Below are 20676 nucleotides of genomic sequence, written 5' to 3'. Positions count from 1 at the left end.
AGAGAGCCTCTCTTCTCAAATAATAAACACTTCTTATCTTCCAATTCACTGCAGATCAGATTGAACAAGCAATCCAGTGGTTAAAGCAAAGGCAAGGTCAGCCTATCTATTAAACTCTGGGAACTTTATTCAACAATTTAATTAAACATTGAAAAGGGGATCTTACAATATCAGGACACTGTGCTGTAAGAACCTTGGCTCATAGATCATGTTTACTCTTCAGGTTTCGCACAAATCTAACAACATTTACTAATGTACAATCATAAAACTTGAAATGTGACGTCTTTGTGAATATTCCACTGATCTTAGTCAGGTTTATACCAGCTGTACATACTGTATTTTACAGTATGTTGAACAAGTATTGTTAGTCCTTTAACCATTTTCAAATTTACCCTGTTACAACCATAAACTTCAAAGTATTTTACTGACGTTTTATGTGATACACCAAAACAAAGTAGTGCACAATTGTGATGTGGGTTGTTTTCAAAATTTTTACAAATAAAAATTGAAAAAGTGTGGCTTGCATTTGCAAAATCAACTAAAAGTTTCTTCTTTTAAAAACTACTCAAGTTTAGTCCCACAGATTCTCATTTAGATTTAGGTTTGGACTTTGATTGGGCCATTCTAAAACAAACACAAAATGCTGTGATCTAAGCCATTCCATTGTAACGCTTTATGTTTAGGTTCATTGTCCTGCTAGAAGGTGAACCTCCTCCCAGTCTCAAGGCTTTTGCAGCTTCTAACAGGTTTCCTTCCAGGACTTCCCTTTATTTAGCTCTGTCCATCTTCCCATCAACTCTGAGCACTTCCTCTGTTGAAGAAAAGTAATCCCTGCTGCCATCATCATTTCTTACCATGGGAATGGTGCATCCAGTATTAGTTTTGCATGTATGCTAAAAAGTTCAGTTTCTGTCTCTGACTAGAAGATCCTTCTTCCACATTTGCTGCACCCCCTACATGGGTTGTGGCAAACTTAAAACATGACTTCTTAACGCTTTCTTCCAACAATGGCTTTCTTCTGGCCAATCTTCCATAACTATCAGGTTTGTGGAGTGCATGATAAATTGCTTTAGACTATTTAGAAATTAGGCAACTTATGAAGGCAATTGGTTGTGCTTGACTTCATTTAAGTATATTAGAGTGAAGGGAGCCAATGACACATGATCATCACATTTCTCACATTTATTTTGAATTATTTTCTAAAATAAATTAAAAACCATGAATAACTCATACTTTGAGACTATGCACCAGTTTTTGTTGGTCCATCACATAAAACACCTACAGAGAACAATAAGCTGATAAGATGGTTGTAATGTCGCAAAATGTTTAAAGATCCAAGACATACATCATGTTCCTGGGCTTGAGGTGGTGATGCTTCACAAAGCTGGGCATCTGCTTTACATCAATGGGCACCCTTAAAAACAGGCTGTTCACTGTCAGCTAACTGATAAACAGCACCTGCTGCTGCTTCAACACGTACGCTGTCACACACTGTTGGAAAGGACACAAAACAATCCCGGCCTGGAAATATGCCAAAACAGAACTAGAGATAATACAGGACCTGATAAATGTCTCAGAGCCTGTGACAGATCTGTCTGGTAATGGGGAGGAAATAGGACTGAAATGTAATCTGGAGTGAAAACAGAATCTTCGGAAGTAGAGCTGTCTCTCATATTAGTTTGAAGAACAGCCTGTTTTCCATTAGATATCCATGAAAAGAGAAAGCTAATGTCATTCAGGAGCAGCCAAGCCACATCTAATGATAAATATTAACATTGAAAAGTGGATAGTTTGTCTCCAGAGAAATACAAATATACCCCTAATTGGATTTGGTTATATTTTTCCAGGTATCTGTCGCTTTCTTTTGACACTATTTCTGGATGATGTTATTAGGTGCAGTTTTTGTTGTAAGAGAGTTAAACAAACAATATTCAGTCTAATACCTTGACGTATTGGACTTCTGGAATTTGTGAGACAGGCTGAAGTAAGAATTGCCTCATAAACTAAACAAATCTACATTGCATTCATGAAGTTATGAATATTTGGGGATTGTTTGCTTGTGTTTTTTGCAAAGACAGATAATTAACATTCAGTTCTGGTCAGACGTCGGTGTCATATAACCTAAGAACAATTCTTAACCATGGTGGTGGTACTGGTGTATTCCACCTGAACAATACAGGAGGAGGATTACATTCAAATTCTTCCAATTCACATCAAGTCAGCAGCTAAACAGAGGAAACAGGTGAGACTAACTACTAATTTTGAAAAGTTGTCATGGAGAATTAACTGTGGGAGCAGAGTGGAGAAATGACATAACACAAGTAAATACGGGGAGAACACAAAGATCAGGTAAAAAATAATTACATCGAACATGAATAAACAGCCAAAAAACAAGATATACAAAGCCAAAAGTGACTAAGCAACACAGGGACAGGTGTTACAGGAGGCCAATCATTTGCCAATCAGGAACCTGATTTTCAGGACCTCGGGCGCCAGAAGTCCAAAACTAGAGGCAATTGTAGAACAAGCTGTTTCATGTTGGCAGAAAGTATTTTTCATTGCAGAACCCACGTACTAAAATCTGCTGCTCAACCTATAAACATATTGTCCTTACAGATGTGACACTTTATAAGGAGGGATAAACAGGCTTTCCAACAGTATACAATTTTTATTGTCAGTTGTGAGTTATAGCATTTTAGAACAAGGAAAAAAATCAGCCAAACACATATTTCCTTACTTTTTGTCCTAAGTATATATATGATCATAGATTAGATCCAAATAAACATTTTGATGAGTCTTATAGGACTATCAGTTCTCAGCTCATAGTTTAGTCCTAAAGGATCATTTATTTCCTGACTGTGTCAAATCCAGCATAAATATACAGCATGTAGAGTGAGTTGTTTCAAAGTTTTTAAAGCAGAATCATGCACATCAGCAAGTTCCCATGACATAGGATCCTGACTGGTAACTTTGAACTGCTCTGTTATGTAAGCCAAGCAAATAGGAAAAAGTTAACCACATGAGGTGACCTGTTAAACAGAGTTTCAAACAAACATGATGCATCCTTCAAAATATTTCATCATCTCTCTTTTTAAAGTGGGAAATAACCGCATTCTTGCAGAATCTCATTTGATTTATATGTTTTTTCTTCTTTTGGTGGGAAGTGTTTGTACAGTCAGCAAGAGCGTCCAATGACAATAAAGGCATCTGTTACAGATGTGAGCACGTGTGTCATCCTGTGTTTCTGTAAGTGTCTGTATACAGGAGGAACATTAAATTATTTTTCACTGTTTTATTTGTGAATGAATGAAAAGATATTTATTGTTTATGATAATCTAATGTTAAAGAGGAAGTTTGCTTTAGACCTAGAACTAATTTAGGAAGTTCAAATCTAACCAGGTATACAAGCTGGTATATTTAAAGACAAATATCTCATCTAGCCCACCTACATGCAAGACTATAATAAAACAAAAAGAAAACACACATAGGTAAAAGTTTAAGACAGCAACATCAACTAAAAGCAGTTACTTTACAAATAAGCACTCTAGTATGGGTGAGTGTTGTTATTGGCTTTAATTAGCAATTATATACATATAGCTGCCTCTCGTCTTGGTCTTGCATTTTTTATTTACTTTCAGTTCTGAGTTTCATAGAAGTAACACAAAAAATAAGTTAGGCTACAAACATGTTCATAAAAATTTAGTATTACCTCTTTTTGCTATGTTTTGGTGGATATGAAGACACTTTGTCTTAAAGGTTTAAAGGCCTTAAGTCCACTCTATGAAACTCTTTCAATATTATGTATTTATGAACTAGAAACAGGATTTTGACAACAGTTACTGCCCATGTTTTGCAGAAAAAAAGAGCAAATATATTATGAGGAAGGCAACCCAGCTGTGCACACAGCCTGATGGCTCTCTGCAAAACAGTAAGCAATAAAGAGAACTACAGCCAGGATACAGCAAAGATTTATTTAGTAGACAGACCAGGAGCAATTAAGAGGATGTTCATGTTGACATGAAGGAGTTTATATTTAGTGCCTTTCTTTAATTTAATTGATCATTTACCAATGCATGCTAATATAAACAAAAAACATAACTGAGTCACCTGGAGCAGTGCTGGTATTTAAAGCATGCTTCTAAACCTTGTCATTAATGATTATAATATTTAACAGAAATGGCTGAGAGTGATTATTTTGATTTGTCATTTATTATGAAAGGACTGAATGAAGCGATTGTGAGCTAATTTGCTTAATAACAGCCATTAGCCAGTGAGCTTAGAGCACATCTTTCTTTTCCTGCTAAAGCAGGTCTGTGTCACTCGGCCCTTTTGTCGCTTCGTACGTGACGTGACGGACTGTGTCTGCAAGTATGTTCATTGAATGTTTGTCTGCCTAACATTTATTTATGGGGCATTTCTAAGCTAAACTCGATGCAGAAAGAGGTGGGTCGCTGCTCCGGCATCGGAAGATGTGACATATTCTGATCAGTTCATGGATATTCACTGTATTCTTGAATTTTTTAACAAAAACCCAGTATAACATTTGCTCCTATTTCCAACAAACAAGCACACAAGAAAAGTTATGTGTGGTTGATGATAGAAAAATATCCCAACCCCTCCATACAACTTACTGTGATAGCAGCGCAGGTTTTGTCCTTACCCTTAAAATTTGCCAGCATGTTTTACACAAAACAATATGGAATGGACCGCAGACTGTTTAGAGCAAATAACCATCTTATACAATAGTGTTTAAAATCCAAAATATAGCAATGCTTTTATTTGACCTGCTATTACATTTTCTAGGTTTCAGTAGTTTAAAATGGGAATGAACCTGAAGACGTTAGCTTAACACCACCATAAAGGTTCCTGTCTAATTCTCCAAATTTAGACTGATTTGATTGCTGTCGACTGTCTAATGTACGGACTACCCATAACACAGACACCGGTGGCGATCCTTGCATAGACAGTGTGCTGACTGAAGACCTCATTCTTGTACTACCTGGTCTCCCCCAGCCAATGTGGAGCACCTTCATTCTTATCAGAATCATAAAGAATTAAAAAATATTGAACAGTTTGACAATAGTTGTAGCAGTTGATAAAAAGAATGTCTAATGCTCAGTTTATTAGTAAAATGTCATGACAGTGGCATTAAGTAATGCAACGTACAGCGAGGACGCCTTTAGCAATTTTATTTACATATTATAAATCTAACATTGTGTTAAATTGGTCTGTAATGCAAACCTGTCTCTGGTTTTCAGCTTTCACCGGTCCCTCAATCTAAATTAGTCACTATCACAACAACACTTCCATCCAAGCTTCAGGGGTGCTGTGTTGTGCAGTGGGTAGAGCAGGATTGTTTCCCCTTGAATGGTCTCTAACAGTCCCCGATGCAGATGTCCTGGCTTCTAATAATCTCTGCTTAGTGTGGGATATTGCAGTTTAAACTAGTGGCAGTATTTTAGGTTTTGGACTAGATATGATCAATTATAGTCCAGATACCTTAAAAACACAAAACAGTGAAAGAGCCCTGTAGGTTAACACCAAATCAAAATCTGAGAATCATGGCCTGTATATACTCCGCAGAGAAATTTGCCCTTTCACTTGAGGTGGTGAGAAGAAGAACCACGTTCCCTCTGGGCAGGACCTGTCATACCCCACCAGAACTCAAGTTCAGAACTCCTGAGAAGTCCTCAAATTTCCTTCACACTGCAGCCTTTGTCAGTGTGGTAAACATGCCAACTTCATGTTTCTGACCAATGACCTGATGGTTGCCAAACACCACTCCTCCACCACATTGACTGGACATGCAAATAAGCAAAAATAAACTCATTATGGGTGCAACTAACAGACGGGCTAATCTTTTTGGCTCTCGGGGGGATGACACCCTAGACCGTGAGTCATTTGAACCATATTAAAAACTTCCACCGGCAGCTACACTTAAAAAATTAAATTGCTTCTTTAATTACAAATTAAAAATGAATAATTACCACTTGGAAATAAATTTCATGCTGCTCTCCAGCTATAGAAGGTCTCCAATTTGAATCTTGGCTAGGGCCACTTGGTGTGAAGATTGGCCCCTGTGTATGTTTTCTCTGGGTACTGCAGTTTTCTGTCGGACCTCTAAAACATGCTTGTTTGGTTTATTTGGTGATTCTGAATTGTTCCTAGGTATGTCAGTGCCTGTGTGCGTGATTGTCTCTGTTAGTTTCTCCACAGAGTGACTGATGACCTGTCCAGAGTGTATTTTCTTTCTATTAAATTGCTGTGACAGGAATAAGGCCTGAACAGGATTAAGCAGATACATATAATGGATTGGTGCAGGAAAATGTCCTGATCTCTCACTGACACCTTACCAGACCTGGACAGCTAATTATGGGAATGAAGTTGTTTGCACCTGGTTTAAGCACAGGATGTGACATTAAGCAGTCTCACACACATTTCAGGTCCATAAGGACGAGCTCCTCTCAAATGTCCACGTATGCTGGAAGCCAGCTGTTTCCCAGCCCACACTGGCATTTTTGCTGCGAGCTCTTTGGCCTCACTTCTGGGAAGTCTTGGCAGATCATTTAATTATTTAACCACCAAATATAACCGTTTCTCCATATTTTTCTGTTAATCAGTTGCTCGTTTAAAAACCTAGAGTTCCCCTTGTAAACCTAAGCACCATTAATCATTTATTTCCGAATAAACATCACCTGGATACAGAGTTTCAGTGAATGCTCATCATTACACTGCTTCTCATAATATAAATACTGTCGGAGGTTTTCTAAAAAGAAAAGAAAAACACAATTTGCAAACCTGCAATGACAAAATCTTCAGGATTCTTTGAAAATATGTTTTAAAAATGAAAATGACTTTTTTCACATATTTCAAGTTTAGAATTTGAAATATGAATGTAACAAATAATAATGCTATGTTATGAGACACAGTTAAACTCATTGGAACCTGATGCTGTTCTCTCTTTGCTTCTGTCAAATTTCATTGTTTATCACTTTGTTTTGAATAGATTTAATGTTTCTGTTTCACAAAATCTGAAAACCTCAATGAAAAGTATCCCAGACACTGATCCGACTGATTGTTAATTTTCACAAACCCTCAATCTAAATTACTTACTCAACGTAGTAGAGGATGTGGTATTGCAAGTGTTCATCACAATATGGTGTTTAGAAGCAGATGGTTTTATTGTAAGTGGTTTTCACATGTCAACTTATGTTTTTAATTAATTTTCACTATTTGACTCATCTTTAGTCATGAGTCACTGAGGTTGTTTTTTGCTCGCTGTATGAAACCTCTAGGTTGGTTGTCCCTGTGAGCTGGTCGCCTCTTTGGGAAATTCTTCTCAAAGGTACTGACGTTTTTCAGAGACATGATTGACTGATGGGATCATTAAATTTGCATAGATAAACCAACAGAAACTCTTATAAATCTTCTCTTTAGATGACTCTGAAATTGTTTAGGAAATGATTGACTTCAAAATGGAAAAAATCTAAGCCTATGAACAGAACAGCGGCTATTAATCATAATAAATGCTCTGCTTGTGTGTTTATGTCTGTTTTATATTAATTAGTGGGAGTAGAAGCAGATGCAGCAACCTTCACAAAAATCATGATACTGATACTTTTTACAACGTCTCTTTTCCAACAGGACAGCAGCTAGTCTTCCAGTATAACCTTGCAGAAGGTTGGAGGGTCCACAGGTAGGGATCTTTGACCATCCCTCTTTGCATGATCTCTCTAGATCATCCAGAGTCCTGGGTCCTGTCTTTTACTCTAGTTTTGATTTATATGGCATTACACGGCAGGCTGTCACTAGATTCAACTTGTTGGGACCCATCGCCATGGATTACAACAATAAAATCCGGTACAGACTTTTCTGGAACTTTCAAAATAAATTGCATTTAACCGACTTCCAGCAACTGAGGAAGGGGGGGTAGCCGCTGCCCCCCTTCCCAAGGAACCGATCTCTTCTACATGGGTCACCCAGGGGCCTGGACAGAGAGACAGCGTGCTAATGTCTCTTTGCTGGCAAACAGATATAACTCTTCAACTGGATCCGAGAGTGTCATACAATCATCGACCATATGCAATAAGTTAAGTACGAATGAATCACTGTTCGTGTATCCGGTAGATTCATTCATAAACTGGATAATTAAGGTACAAGCGTGGCTTGACTTTTCTCTCTGAGATTTACAGAGATTAGTTCCCAGAATGACGCCGAGTGGAGCAGTTTCCCAAAGCAAGGACAACGGAACGCATCACCATGGTTACGGCAGTTCACGTACAGGGTGGTCAGCGGACAGAGCGAGCCGCTGGAGGTTAGCTGTAGCTAACCTTTTGTTCCCAGAGTTCCTTCAAACGTCGTCGTCGCTCGGACAACTCCTCCTCAGCACGGTTCCTACGAGGTTAGGGGTTGGGCAGAGAGAAGAGATTTAGGATGAAATGATCTGAACATTTTTCATTTTCTGAAGTTTGGTTTTGTTTGTGTTGAACTCAGCTATCTTGGTGCTAGCAGGCTATTTGCAGCACACGTGCTCAGTTTTGTGTTCTGTGTTTGTGTGTTTTGAAAGTTAAGAAAAACTTTATTTAAAGGGTGATTATAAACACAGAAGATTGATCATAACTTTTGCATTTTAACCCTTTTATTGACTGTATTTTAAAGGTGTGTGTTTGATTCTGGTGCTAAGCTATCAGCTTCTTTTGTTAGCTTTAACTGCTAACAGGTAAGAACACGTGCTTGCTGCTAAAGAATATTTACCCAGAAAGGTTGTTAGTTTCAATGAGGTTTATTCTATGAAGAAGTGGAAGTAAATAAAATGTATGGCATGTCTTTTGTTTAAAGTAGCTAATTGCTGGAGGTCAGTTGGGCTTTACAGGCAGATGAATGGTGGATTTTCTTTTTGCATTTTAATTTTTCTATTGTTTAAAAATATAGAATCCTCTATTGATCCCCATCCTACCCCATTCCTCGTTATTTCTGCCAATGATACTCTCTTCTGCTTACCTTTCAGGTTCTTTGTTGCATTGGTGTCTGGAGGCTGAGAATACCATACAGGCAGGTGGATGTTTTTTATTTGGCCATATGTTTTGGATTATCATGATTTGAGACCCAGTGATGACCTGTTTTCAGTTTCCTGGCAGAGTCCACCAGATTTCTATTTAAAATTGCCTGGTATTATAAGAGTTCCTGATGCCAGGAGCTTTTAAAAAGGTTCCCAGGTCTTTTGGACAAGAAAAAGGTCCGCAGCATTACAGATCCTCCAACATGCTTAACAAGAGGGATGAAAGTCTTTCATGCGTATTTATTGTGTGTACACATATCAAATCAAGCTGGAGTGTTTGTTGCCAAAAAGGCAATTGTTAATTTTATCTGATGAAAGCACACGATACCAGTTAAAGTTCTGGTAAGGTTTAGCAAACTCTACATTATATTTGTGATGGTAGCACAGAAAATACTTTGTTCTGGCCTGCCTCCCAAACAGCTGGTTCTTCGGAAGAATCTGTGACCCCTAAGATAACACTTTTTGTTGTAGTTCTCAAAAAGTGAGCTTTTTTATTACTATCTTAGTCACTGCTAGCATAAACGTGGATCCTTGAATCAGGAATCAGGAAGCCATGTATGGATTACTAATTAGAAGTTTTAAGAAACCCTGATTAACTTAATAAAATAAAGTCCTGATTACAGAAGTATCTTAGTTACAAATCTTTTATAACAACTGTTAGGGGTGCCACTAATTCCTTAACATGTGACCCCCCTCTTCAAACCCTGAATGTACTCGAATTAAAGGTTGGATCTTGCACATTGTTCAGTGCAATGTGACAATATTTTAAGGTTTTTATACATTTCACATTTTAATTGAAAACTATGCCAAAACATAAATGTCCCACGAATCAATCAAAATATACACTTAAAGAAAGAAAATGATTACATTTAAAACATCATTAAAGTTATAATACAATAAAAAAAGCAAGGCTTAGAATATGCAAAGAAACAACATAAACAAGAAATTAAACAGTAAGATTTTGCAGAGGTTAAAAAATGTGGGCTGTGGGGTTTTTTGCGTTTAAATCCCAGGTCTGGGGTCATTCTGCATGGAGTTTGCATGTTCTCTCGTTCGTGAACTCTGTCTTCTTTCCTCGGTCCAAAAGCATGATGGTGAGGTTGGTTGTTCTCTGTAAAATGCCTTTAGTTATGAGTGAGTGCATGCATGATTGTTTGTCCTCTGTCTGTCTATGTCGATCGGTGACCTGTCCAGGGTGTATCGCCTCCTCTCACCCAATGACCACTGGAGATAAGCACCAGTCCCTGCCTGCACGGATAAGCAGGTAGAGGCACTGGACGGATGGATAAAATAAAGTGCAAGATGTACAAAAAAAACAATATGGTAAATGGCCTGCACTTGTATAGCAGTGTATCATGTCCTCAGAGACCCTGAAGCGCTTTACACTACAATCAGTCATTCACCCATTCATACACACATTGTAGCCACAGCCGCCCTGGGACAGACTGACAGAAGTGAGGCTGCCATACAATCGGCGTCACAGAGCCCTCTGACCACCATCAGCAGTGGACCTGTTTTAGATCCATAGACTGCCTCCTCCTAAGCAAAAAATAAGGTAATATTTTTACAGCATTTTTTACTGTTAATGATAGCTTGATTTTATCTTTACCTTTATAGCATTGTACTGCCTGTTATTCTTAGTTTTCATCTTTGTGTAATTTTGGAGTTGTATTTTTGCTCCTTTCCAGTACAGAGACCAGTAACCCTAACTGTTGGTGTGCTGATCCATTGGGGTGTAAGTACTTGAACAGCAACCGGGAACAGTGAACAAGTGTGCTTACTCGGCAGGCCTGAAAGCCACCACAGACAGAATGAAGTGAACAAATGCAGATGTGGAAAAAGAAGTTATTGTAGATCTGTTCATGTTTGCTCTGACAACCGCTGTGTAACAGAGACACTTATTGTGAAACAGCCAAAACAAAATGAATAATTCTCCAAATATGCAACTAAATATGCATTTTTTTCCCACTAAAACTAACTTAATATTAAAATTTATGTGCTGCCGTCCGGTGGGCTAGAAGAATTAAACATCAGAGAAAAAATGCCAAAGTCTTTATTTCAAGTCTTTATCGCCAAAATTTCATTTTATTGTCCTTTAATTTATTCTTCTAATTATTCTGTTATTCTTTTAGTCAGTCTGGAAAGCCAACAATTTTGCTTTAAAAAAGTACAAAGAAACACATAGAAACAGATTCAGCCACTCACTGCTGTGACTGTTAGGGGTGTTGCGAGGACAACTGGCAGTACGGTAGAGAAAACAACAACAACTGCTAAGGTTAGCCTGGTATTTCCTGCTAATCTGAAACAGATTTCCTTCCCTGAAATCCACATCCGCAATTTACTGGTTGGATTTAGCTTTTATAAGGATTTTCTAAGCATTTATGTCCCACATATGGAGATGTCCTCAGTTGCTCCGGTTACTACCTCCGCACGCGCCACCAGTCTCCTAATTAGGTCAGCAGTTTGGACACACTAATGACGCATCCCAGTATATCTGCTTGCTTATTGCCCGCATCCAGCACCAGTTTCTGTTTCATGCTTTTTGTTGGGATGGTTCCTGATGTTTTTGTTTCTGTCATCCAGTTTTCCTAACAGGTTATTTCACACAGCTGGAGAGGTAAATATTCAGCTTGCTCAGCTGCCTCATGTGTGCCTAAAACTGGCTCTTCTGCCACAGATTCATGAAACATCTTACCATCGGTGGTGGACATAATTTTAGTTCTTGATCTCATGACTGCGCTTCAGAAAGTCCAGTGAACCATGGATCCATCTGAATGCTAGATTAAGGATAATAAGTCTACCTGTGCAAAGCCTACTGCTGCATTTTGTGGTTCCACTAGTGTCAGAAGAAGATTGTTTGTCATGTCACTTCTGCAGACTTAATTATCCAAATCTCTATTTTTGTCATAGGCACAAAATCTAAAAGTTTTCCCTGTCCAGTTCGAATCCAGGTTCATGGTGTCAGTGCCTCAGTCTGTGCCGGACGTAAGCCAGCCGTTCTGGACTGCTGATCATCAGGTTGAGCCTTTCACTGTGTCTGGTTGGAAACTGTCTACCTGGTGAAATCAGTCACCCAGTCCATTCTCCTACGTCCTTCTCATCTGCTGCTTACCTTACTGGCTTGAGCAAGATGTCTTCCACCACAATTATTTTTTTAATCACATAGACCACCATTTCCAGCCACATCCAACATCCTCATTTTCACAGTCCAGGACACTGTTGTCGATGTCCTGCAGTGTTGCACGCCTGATTCCTGCACCGCTGAACATCAGAATCTGACGCCAACACACACCAAAGTCTGGTACTGCAAAACCTTAGACTGCCTTGCACACCTCTCAATTCCAGTTGACTGAAAACAACCAGTGTTTTCTTTCTTCTCTTATTATCTTATTAAATCTTATTATCTTATCTAAGTGATTTCCCCCTAAATCTAACAAAATGGTTCACATTATGGGCAACAGCAACCACAAACATTTGCCGTAACAGGCAATGACTTATCCACATCGCTGTGGAGGAATTTTGACCCACTTTTCTTTACAGAATTGTTTAATATCAGCCACATTGGAGGGTCCTTGAGCATCATGCCACAGCATCTCAACCAGATGTAATTCCTGACTTTGACTAGGCCACTCCTAAATCTTCATTTTGTGGTTTTTGAGTCACTCAGAGGTGGACTTGGTGGTGTGCTTGTGATCCTACTGTAAAACCCAAATATGCTTCAGTTTGAGGACACAAACTGAAGGTCAGACATTCTGCTTTACGATTTTCCAGTATTTCTGGTATTATTCCAGTTATCTTTGTCTTATATTAATCTTTGTTTCATGAACTAAAGCATTTAATTGTGACAAAAAATTAAAACAGAAGAAATCTGTTAGGAGGAAAATACTTTTTCTTACAGCAACATGATCTTGAATTTAAAATAACCAACAGGTACTTGTTTGTGTGTCATTTATATGCTCCTGTTTTGTTTTTAAGTCATTTACGCAATGAAACAGACTAAAAACAGTAAAAGTATTTCACTCAACATTGCATGCTATATGCAGCTCTTAAATCCACAGTAAAAACACATGTCTTGGTGTTATTTGTACAAGATTTCATCAACTCAGGCTAGCGAAAGGCTCTCCAGCCAGGCAAAAGCAGTTGTTGACCTCTATAGGTGTTGCATAATAACCCCTCATACACTCTGCTGTGAGAGGTAACAAACTATCTCATCCTGGTGAAATAAATCGATGTTTATGTTTTGCTACACTGTGATCCCGGTGTGAAACATAATCTCCGTACAGTTGCGGATGCTGAGGCTCTCAGTTGTGAAAGATGACAGCTCCTGAGCTCCTCTCCAGTACTGCTGTGACAATTTATTTCTAACTCATTTCCTATGTGCTTCCTGCGTAAGTCTTCAGACCCCCCTGTGTGTTTATTTTGAGAGTAACTGCTGAGTGTCTTCAGTTTCGTGGAGCCATAGCCCTTCTTTTACAAAGTTCCTTCAAAACGAGCCAGAAAATAAACATTTACGCTTTGGGAAAGCAATTAAGCTCATAATCATAGGGCTATAAAAGCATCTGAAGTCAGAATCACACATGAGACATTTTCAACTCCCACGGGAGTTTGCATTGCTTCTTCATCTTTATGTCAGAAAAATAAATCGGGGTCAGTCAGGGTCATTTGTGTTCAGTCAGACACTATTTGCGAGTGGCATCATGGCTGAAGTTGCTCACTCTACCTCTTGTTTGTAAATTTACCTTTTGTTTTGCACTTACTAAGGTGTAATGACTTGAGTTTAGGTTTTTGATGTTATATGAAGACATTTGTATAGATTCTGAATTACCTTATTAACCTTTAGCTTTTTATTGATGATTCTGACTCAGTTCTTGTAAACTGCAACATGTCTCATTTCCCAGATTTCAGATTACCTTCATATTTCTTCTTGATAAGAAAACCTTCCCTAACTGCATAAATAGGCTACATTTGTATTTGCTGTTCTCCTAAGTTGCTTATTGATCTTTGAGTTTTATCGAATTGTCGCAGTGCCATATGGATAAGCACTTGAACTTAAGCTTATTATGGTCCCAGCTGCACAGAGATAGCATGGTTTTCAAACCTTCGTTATGTGCATTGTTGTTTTGTACCCAGATGTTTTTGGGTGCAGCAATCGCCCCCAGGCATGTTTACTTAATTAAAACAGGTCATTTTGTTCGTAAAACTGTCAGCATGCTTGGTCCTCTTTATGTCTCTGTGTAATTGCCGTAATCGATCCGATTGAACAGATCTAAATTGCCATTTAACCTGCTGACATGTTCTGTGGAAGACTGAAAGCCACACATTTGGCAATGGCCCTAATAACAGACAAACCAAAGTGTATTACCATCTGTCTGTTGTCTTTAGCTAATCTGAGAGCAGTCACGTTGTCAGGAGAGAAATCCAAACAATACTCTTCTCAGCAACACCTTCTATCTCATTCTGACGGATCCCAAGCTGTTCCTGGGCCTGAACTAATGTACAATCCCTCCAGCAAACTTTATGTTTGCCATGCAGTCTCCTCCCAGTGGGATGTGTGAAATAAAACTCCAATGGGAGGCACACAGGAGGTATCCTGATCAGACATCCAAACCACCGCATCTAACTTTTTTTGATGCACTTCAAAACATTGACATACTGAGAGTCATTATCCAATTTAAAAACCAATCTGATCCCAAGGTTTAACTTGCGGGATGATGTCTTGAGATGATGCTTCACTGCGAGCTTCACTTTGCATAATGCATTTTGTTCTGGAGTTCATACTGAAATTTCACACCACAACATGTTCATATCTCAGACACAGAACCTCCTTCCTGAATGGTGGGGTTTTTGAACAGATGAAATCGGCATTTTCCGGCATCTGGAAATTGTACCCAACGATGAACCAGACTGGTGGATGTCCATAATTCTCTGATATCTTGGCTGATCTCTGTTGATATTCCCGAAATGAAACAGAAGGAAGCACCGTGTTTGTGATGTGTCTTACAATATATCCACTTGTTTCTCCAGTTACCTCAAGTGTTGTGAATTAATCTATCAGTAGCTTACAAAGACATGACACCATCATCATCTGGGATTTCCAAAATTGTTTAAAGGCATAGACATCTTAGTGTAGGTATACTTCTGACTTTAAAGAAAGTTATAAAAAGATTATCTGAAAAGTCTCCGTTTAGTGAGGAGACGTGCTTGAAATCAGTCCAGTCCTTTTAATGCAACTGTCTTACTTCATATTACAGAAACATCTTGACCACAAACGTTTCTGAACCAAAGACGAAAGGACAAATCCAATCTCGGGATCAGTAGCTGCAGTTTGCTTTAATGATCAAGAGATGGTGATAACGAGCTTTGAAGACGAAACCCTTTGAATCTATGGTCAAAGAAAAAGGCGATAAACGCTGCATATGAACTCCAACATCAGGCCCCTGTGGATAATCACGATAACCTATCTGCTTCTGTGTTGTATAAACTTCTTCCTTCACTGTCTCACAGATATGGAAATCTGGATTGATTGAATGCAGCCAGCTTGTTTGGATTTGCAGGACAACATTCCTCAAAGAGAATTGAACAGTCTTTTTTTTCCTGCACAGATTGCTGATATGCATCTTACAAACACATTCTGACTTCCAGCATTAAAGGTCACACAGCAATGTGCACTTGTGCTCCTCTATACTCTGTTTTTATGGTTTTATAACCTCAACTGATCTGCAGCTGATTGTTTTTCCTTGTCAGGGAGTCTTATAATATGACATCTGGTTCTGAACATTAATTTGGTCATACGTTTTATAAAATACTATTGCAAAAACTGATTGTCTTTCTTTACACATTAACAAGTGAGGAACATAGTTCTTTAAATAAATGATGAGGTGTAAACTAAGTCCCAATAAAATACTCAAACAAGAACTGGAACACGGTGAAGCTTTAGAAACAAATGTTGGGTTTTAAATCATTCTGTACTGATGAATTGCAACAGTAACTGTGGGTATAAAACATTTATTGTGTGCCTTTAGAGTGAACATCGGCCGTAAAATTCAGAGTTATGAACACTGGAGGCAGAAAGTCACAAACGGAGAGGAAGTGTGAGAGAAACAGAAGGTGAAAGACAAGGGAAAGGAAAAGGATCCAGGGTTTCACCACAAAGGAGCTCATCGTGCCAGTCAAAACGTTTACTGTACTGCCAACAGAAACTTTGCCAAAAGCCTAAGACAGAAACACTTCGCCAGAGAGAAAATGAAGACGGGATCACGGTGTAATTCATTGCCAGCTCTTTGCTGCAGTAGACAGCAGCTATAATTGTGAAAAACGTTGTGGTTAAAAAGCGCCACCAAGCTCAAACAGTTTGCAGTAATTTTTTACTGTTTTAATCTTTGATGTTTTTCCCTTTCTGAGAGCTTCTGCTCAGCACCCAGAAACTGTACATAAAAACAAGTTTTCACTTTAGTGTTTACACAGACTCCATGTTTCATCAAACACACCTTTTAATGTGTGACAGGTGCAGAGGGAAAAAATAAATATTTTGGGTGAATTAATGGACAACCACGTGTTTGTTCCGATAAGTCTAAACTTCTGGTTGATGCAACCTGTATTCATTCTCTGGTAAATATTTGTAAGCGTGTGAACAAAATGGATTGACAATGTCTCCCTCTCCTGGTTATAGTGAAGCTGCGTACAAAACAAGCACAAAAGGCATTTTTTTCTCTTATTTGCAAACTCCCATTTTATTTTATTGATCTAAAACTGTTTATTTGGCTTAAGATGCTTCATTTTGTTTTTGCTGCAAAAAAACTTGCAGTTTTTCAAAGTAAAGTAATTTGCTTTAGATCTTTGCTTTAAGCCTTTTACATTTTTTAGACATGTTTTTCTTTTTTTTGTTAAATGAATTAATTGAAATATAATTTTCTACACCTTCCTTAGGAATTTCAGTTTAAAAAGTGTGGACAACAATAAAAATATCACATGGCACTTCTTTTTAAGTTATCTCCACTTCACAACTCCTTGCCTGATCACTAAGATCTGTCAGAGTCTGCTCTTCATCCTGCCTGCTGTTTACTTTCTTCCACCACTAAGGGCGCAGGAGCCGGGTCCCGAGTTCCTGACAGGTGCACATCGTTGCCTCATCAGCTGGAGGACTATATGAGGGTGGCTCGCCAGCACTTCTACGCCTGAGTGCTTTGACCACTGCGGTAGTGATCACCTGGCCATACCTTGTAATCCTGAACAGTAGTTCTCTGACTAATTGCCTGTTTTGTTTCCTTGATTCCCAGGCCTGTAAACTGCTGAGCTCCACGCTGGAGATCCTCTTGGAACCACCTACAACAAATCTGGATTTTTCCCCTGGATCACGTTTGCCGGGCAGCCGCTCTTGTGTACCCTCCAGTCTAATCGAGTTCGACCTGCCCGCTCTCCCACGAGACCCCTCTGGACCATCAGACCACATTGCCTTCCTGCGCAGCAGTACAGCCCCAGACTCGCTATCTCTCTCCCCCCGGATGGATCCATCCCCGCCTGAACTGCGAGCTAAGCCCATTGTATTGCTATTCTTACCTTGGCCACCACTCACCGTCTGCCGTTTCCTTTTCAGCCTGACCTCCGGCCATGCCATTCTCTGACTGATTTCTCTAAAATTGTGTAAATAAATCATCGAATCCACGCTTCTCTGTTTGAGTGTTCTCTCTGCATGTGGGTCAAGTCGGCCTTAAAGAAAACAATGACAACACTCAGGCCAGCCGGACCCAGCGGAGACGTTCCAGAGAACCGTGTCGGAACACGGACACCTAATCCAGGATCACGGTTCGACCCTCCGCTCCCTCCTCGACCAGCAGCGACAGGTCAGTCAGCAACTTGAGCAGATCACAGCCTTAATGCAGCACTTTCTGGGAGTTCTGCCCGCCTCGCCCCCGGAGGGCGCTGTGGCTCCTCCGGAGACCCAGCAGTTACCACATAGCCGCGATATAGCGTCCCCCAGTCCGGAGAAATTTTCCGGGGAGGTTGAAAGCTGCCGGGGTTTTCTGTTACAGTGCTCGCTGATGTTCAATAGGTCCCCATAGTCGTTTCCCCACGTCGACGATAAGATTTCCTTTGTGTTAGGTTTACTGACCGGCAGAGCATTGCGGTGGGCGGAGGCAAAGTTCGCTAATCACAACCACTTTGGCTGCACCTATGATGAGTTTATTAAAGATTTCAGATTAACTTTTGATATAGATATGGACCGTTCTAGCGTGGCTCGTCGTTTACGGGCGCTGAGATAGCATAACCGTCCCCTAACTGAATTCACAATAGATTTTTGTACTCTGGCAGTAGCATCTGGATGGAATTCCAGCACCCTAAAATCAACTTTCTTTCAGACCCTTGACGAAGCTTTAAAAGACGAGGTCACTCTTCTAGACGAGCCTGATGATTTAGATGAGTATATCGCTCTAGCCGTATGCCTGAACACCATGATGAGGGAGAGGAGATGAGCCCGTATGAAGCGGACCACTGCTAGAGTGCATCCCGCTTCTCCTCCCCCATTTTTGGCTCAACCGGTGCAGACACTAAGCCAGCCCGAGCCCGAACCCATGCAGTTGGGTAGGGCGCGGCTTTCTGATGAAGAGCGGCAACGCCGCAGGGAGGCCAGCCAGTGTTTCTACTGTGGCTCCCCAGAGCATCTGATATCATGTCCGGTCCAACCAAAAGGGCGAGTTCGCTGGTTGTGAGGGGGCGCCCGGCGAACCGAGAATCTAGTTTGCCCTCCCGATTCATGCTGCCAGCCACCCTAGTTGTTAACCGCCACACCATTCCCTTGACTGCTCTGTTAGATTCGGGGTACGAGTTAGACCTGATCGACCTGGGTTTAGTCAGACAAATGCACATAAGAACTGAGGCTTTAACTATGCCGCGCCTTAGACGGCCAGACGCTCCATAGTATTACTCATAAAACTGAACCACTCGTGCTGGTCCTGTCTGGAAACCATAGACAGTGCATCGCTCTGTTTGTTTACCCCATCTCCCAGGCCTCGTTGGTTCTGGGTTTCCCATGGCTTCAGACACATAAACCCCATCTAAATTGGGCAGATCTAAGAATAGAATCCTGGTCTAACCAATGCGTTTCTACCTGTTTTACAGTCAGCCATCACCCCTAGACATCTTGTGGAGGGATAGGAGGAGGAACTGCCGGATCTCACCGGGGTTCCGCATGAATACCACGACCTTAGTTCGGTGTTTAGTAAATCACGGGCCTCGTCCCTCCCGGCTCACCGCCCCTATGACTGCGCTATTGACCTCCTACCGGGCGCTCCATTGCCCTCCAGCCGGTTGTACAAGATCTCTCGGCCGGAGAGGGGGGCAATGGAGAATTACATCCCTCGCAGCCAACATAATTCAGCTGTCCTCGTCTCCTCTCGGAGCCGGTTTCTTTTTTGTCGGCAAGAAGGATGGTTCCCTTCGCCCTTGCATCGATTATAGGGTCTGAAACGCCATAACAGTAAAGAATAAATACCCGTTACCCTTGCTGTCCTCAGCTTTCGAGCCCGTTCATGGAGCAACCATTTTTACTAAACTCGATCTTAGAAATGCTTACCACTTAGTCCGGATCCGCCAGGGGGATGAGTGGAAGACTGCATTCAAAATGCATGGGGCATTTTGAATACCTGGTAATGCCTTTTGGTTTATGCAATGCACATGCAGTATTTCAGACTCTAGTAAACAATGTGCTACGGGACTTTTTGAATAGTTTTGTTTTCGTATACCTGGATGACATTTTGATTTATTCCAGGACCGCCGCTGAGCACCGCTAACATCTCCACCTGTTGCTGTAGCGCCTCCTAGAGAACCAGCTTTTTGTCAAGGCGGAGAAGTGCCAGTTCCACCAGTCTTCCATCAGTTTTTTGGAATTTGTTCTCGAGAGTGGGCAGGTTCATGGCGATCCAGACAAGGTTAAGGCCATTGAGAACTGGCCAGTCCCCACCACTCGGAAACAATTATGTTAGAATTATGATTATTGATTAATTAATCTTTATCAATAATTATAATTAAAAATCATAATTTAACTAAATTAATTTCTTAACCAAAATCCTCATTTATGAATCGAAACCAGAGATGTCTTCTGGTGTTGTAATTGTGGCTCAACGCCTTTGATAATTACAACCGTTAAATACTCAGTAATAATTAATAACTATTACCAGAGATGTCACTGTTTAATCGACCATTTCTGCCGAAACATGTGGAACTTCAACCTTATCTTGACTGACGAACATCTCTTGCACAAAATAAACACAAAACGCTGGCGTTTATCTATGTGAACATTTATTAAATCACAGCCCTGATACATCCACTCTTCCGATTTAATAATCTTCACCTACTCAAACATGCAAAGTTCTGCACAAAAGGGGTAAAATATCTAACTAAACAAAATAAAGTAAAACAGCAGGGATCCAACCAGCAGTTATGGCAAAAATGATAATATGACAAAGGGATGTGGTGGTGAGCGGAGGTTGGGGCGCAGCTTCAACTGTAACTCAGTTATACTCAGTCATAAAACCTACCCCAACGCTGGGCAAGGTGAGCAGACAAAGGGTTATAAAACGTTTGGCGGCAAGCTAGTAAGCAGTAAGGTTGAAGACAAAGAA

At 40.2% G+C, this 20676-nt stretch overlaps 1 long non-coding RNA gene across 1 annotated transcript; it reads left to right on the top strand.

The window, feature by feature from the left end:
• The first annotated feature begins 10262 nt into the window (after positions 1 to 10262).
• On the top strand, positions 10263 to 17568 carry LOC124877553. Its single transcript, XR_007040561.1, has 4 exons — positions 10263 to 10381; positions 10483 to 10613; positions 17138 to 17253; positions 17335 to 17568. It is a non-coding gene; the product is annotated as an uncharacterized LOC124877553 (long non-coding RNA).
• The last annotated feature ends 3108 nt before the right edge of the window (positions 17569 to 20676 follow it).

Source organism: Girardinichthys multiradiatus, chromosome 12, assembly GCF_021462225.1.
Source record: "Girardinichthys multiradiatus isolate DD_20200921_A chromosome 12, DD_fGirMul_XY1, whole genome shotgun sequence".
Classification (NCBI taxonomy): domain Eukaryota; kingdom Metazoa; phylum Chordata; class Actinopteri; order Cyprinodontiformes; family Goodeidae; genus Girardinichthys; species Girardinichthys multiradiatus.
The sequence above is the reverse complement of the archived record's forward strand: the minus strand, read 5'-3'. Positions and strand labels throughout refer to the sequence as shown.